Genomic DNA, 3438 nt, shown 5'->3' on the forward strand with positions numbered 1-3438 from the left:
AGGCGAAACTATTTATATCTAGTAGCCGTAAAAGTGTATAAAATTTATATATTTTTTATATATAACATATAAGATATATATATATATATATATATATACACACACACACACACACACACAAATAAATATTTATATTTCGGTTATTATTTTGAAAACAGTTATATAATATTATTTTTTCTATATTTGTTTCTCAACATGAGAGAGGGGAAAAACATAATTGTGCAAGATTTAAAAAACAATTACATAACCCTAGCAGCAATTATAAATTAACAAAACATGGTAGCAAAAACTTTACATTCCATAATAGACTCCCAACTGACCCAATCACGTTGCACCCGAAATTCCCTATTTCCATACAACACTCCATTAATTATAGGAAAACTGTCATCTATATTCTTTTATAAGTAGCTTATTACAAAAATTGGTCAATTCATGAAATATTATTAATATTAGCCAATTAGCTATTTGTAGCCCAGAAAGGTTAAAGCTTTTACTTTCTTTTGAGTGGATGTTGTTAGAATAGATTGTGTACATCTTAAGGAGCTTGAATCTTAGTTTTGAGATAATTTGATGATGTTTTGAGGTGGTTTGAATTAAAAATTCGATGTAAAAGATGATAAGATGAGTATTGCTTTGGAGCTATTGATTAAAAAAAATAGTGCGCCTAATGTTGAGGAATGTATGGTAAAATTAGAGGGACTTGGATGGGAAGAACCGTTATACAGTGCCGCTATTAGTATACTTTGCGAAGGTAATAGCTATAGACACGCATGGATGCAAATGACAGAGGTCGACAAATTGGAGAGTTAGGGTCAAAGCTATGGGGGAAAAAATGGGAATGCTTTAATTTTGCTAATTAATTAGCTGGAATATGTTTTAGATGTTGATTTTATGCAATATTTTCTTTATTGTTTTTCAACTGGTATCTATTATGAAACTTTGTGATACTATATTATGCTTTGAATAAATTTATTCGTGAAATACACTTTTTCAGTGTTTGTTTATGCTGAAATAAAGACCGGAGTATGATCAAAGAAATAAAGATCTAACTTCATCTTTATCTGGTCAAAAGTATACGTTAGAACTAGTGTCGGGCAATAATCGATAATGTATAGAATTGATGCACATGTCACGTGATGCATATGTTAGGTTATGTCAACATTTTAGGCACAATGGATGGCTCACAAATAGCAAACATGTATCTGTCGAAGAGAAGATAGCAATATTCTTAACAATTATAGGACATAACGAGCGTTTTGTGGTTATTAAGAGAAGATGTCAACATTCTTCGCAATCAGTGCATGAGTACTTTCATGAAGTTCTTGACGCAATGATGAAATTTGCAAATGAGATGATAGCACCTACAACATCTGATACGAATCTGAATATTCCTTGTGCTAATAACATGTACGAAGAATTTTTAAGGTATTATTTATTATACTACTATCTTTATAGAATTTCACAAGAAAATTTTTTTTCTTTACTTTTAACTTAAATTTATATATTGGCAGGGAGCAATAGGTGCACTAGATGGGACATTAATACATGCTGTTATTTCGGCTAATCAACAGATTATGTACAGAGAAAAAGAAAAGGGTAAATGTTATCAGAATGTTCTGGCAATATGTGACTTCAATATGGTCTTTACTTATATTTATGCTGGATGGGAAGGGGTAGCACATCGGAAATCGTATCTAACCCAGAAAATGGCTTTCCATTCCCCCAGCTAGTAAGTGATACAACTTAAACAATTGAAATAATATTTTAGCTTTTCAATATTATCACGTAACTCTTTTTTCTTAATGTCAGACAAATACTATCTATGTGATGCGGCATATCCTAACACTCGAGGATTTCTAGTACCATATCGTAATATTCAATATTGGTTAGGAGATTATCATTGCATGCGTGCTATAACTAAGGAGAAAAAATTTAATCATGCACATGCACAACTTAGAAATGTCATCGAGCGTGCTTATGGAGTACTGAAAGCAAGATTCCCGATATTGGACAAGATGCCTCCACATCCTATTGATATCCAAAGAGATGTTGTTATTGCATGTTTTGCGATTAATAATTTTATCAGAAAGGAGCGCATCAATGATGATTTGTTTAATCAGTTTGAGTTGCCTCAAGTAATATTTGATGAAGAACAGCAACATGAAAGAAGTATTGGGTGAAACTGATGGACCTAGCTGGACAGTTGAAGATTCTCAGATGATGAATGATATGCGCGAGCAACTCGCACTCAAACTAGTACAAAGAAGAGGAAATACTTGAGAGTTTTTTATTTTAGTCATTTAAAGTATTTTTTCCAGTGTTTGAATGTTAAAACTTGATCTGATTATCAATTAGATCTTCAAATATTCTAATGTTTGTGCATCTAAATTATCACTAGTTTTGAGTTTATTGTTTTAATTTGTTGGATAAGTTTGATTAGAAGATAAATTTACGTTCAATATTTTTGTTTTGGTTATATTTCGTTACTACAATTGTTGTTATTGATATATAATTTTCATTTATAGTTCAAATGGTTTAACAATTGGATCAAACATAAAATATACATTTATATTTTATAATATTTCAATTTATCTCAAATAATAACTTTTTTGTTCAAGTTAATGTTTTCACTAATTAATATAGTATTTAATCACTTTTTTTTAAATGTATATTTTTTATGTTGAAATATAAATATATTATACATATTCAAATGTTGAAAAATAAACGGTCTTAATCATTCAGTGTTCAGATATACATACTACATCTTAATATTCAGACATGCATTCAGATTCAGACGTCTTAATCTTAAAAAAAACAAATGAGGTCTTAATCACTTTAAGCAAACATGTTGACCCTGAGCTCCTCAACTGTGGCTTATAAATAAAAATAAAAATTATATATATAAATATATATAATAAGTAGAGAATGAATAACCTACTTCTCTCCTTCCATACAACATCTACCTCTCTCCTTGGATACAAGATCTACTTATCAAAGCCTCCATGAAAGAAGAAAAAAACACACAATTTTGGCTATAATTCTCTGGTGGGTTAATTAATTTCTCGTTTTCTTCAATCTTTTTCAATTCAATTTGTTCCTTTGAACTATTTTATTCTCTTTTATCACGCAAAATTGTTGTTTTAGATCTTGGCTAATGTAATCCTTTTTTTTTATTTCTAGTACAAATATACTGTTTTTAATGCTTTAACGACTCATAATTTTCTTCAGAAATTTCGCACTCCTTTTGTTTCGAAATTGATTTTCTTACTTCTTGTTTAGATCAATTTTTTTTTGTTATGCGTTGATCATTTCTATTTATGCTTTATATCTAATATAATGCTATTTCTTTTTTTATTTACTAACACAAGATTCAAATTCTTATGGAAAATAAACAAGTAGAAAGTTCTTCTCATCTTTTTCCAGCATTTGTAGTAAATT

At 29.3% G+C, this 3438-nt stretch overlaps 1 long non-coding RNA gene across 1 annotated transcript; it reads left to right on the plus strand.

The window, feature by feature from the left end:
• Positions 1-1070: 1070 nt before the first annotated feature.
• On the plus strand, positions 1071-2372 carry LOC138896692 (uncharacterized). The gene is made up of 3 exons (XR_011410085.1): positions 1071-1425; positions 1512-1729; positions 1810-2372. It is a non-coding gene; the product is annotated as an uncharacterized lncRNA (long non-coding RNA).
• Positions 2373-3438: the final 1066 nt, after the last annotated feature.

This window comes from Nicotiana tomentosiformis, chromosome 8, assembly GCF_000390325.3.
Source record: "Nicotiana tomentosiformis chromosome 8, ASM39032v3, whole genome shotgun sequence".
NCBI classification, from domain to species: Eukaryota; Viridiplantae; Streptophyta; class Magnoliopsida; order Solanales; family Solanaceae; genus Nicotiana; species Nicotiana tomentosiformis.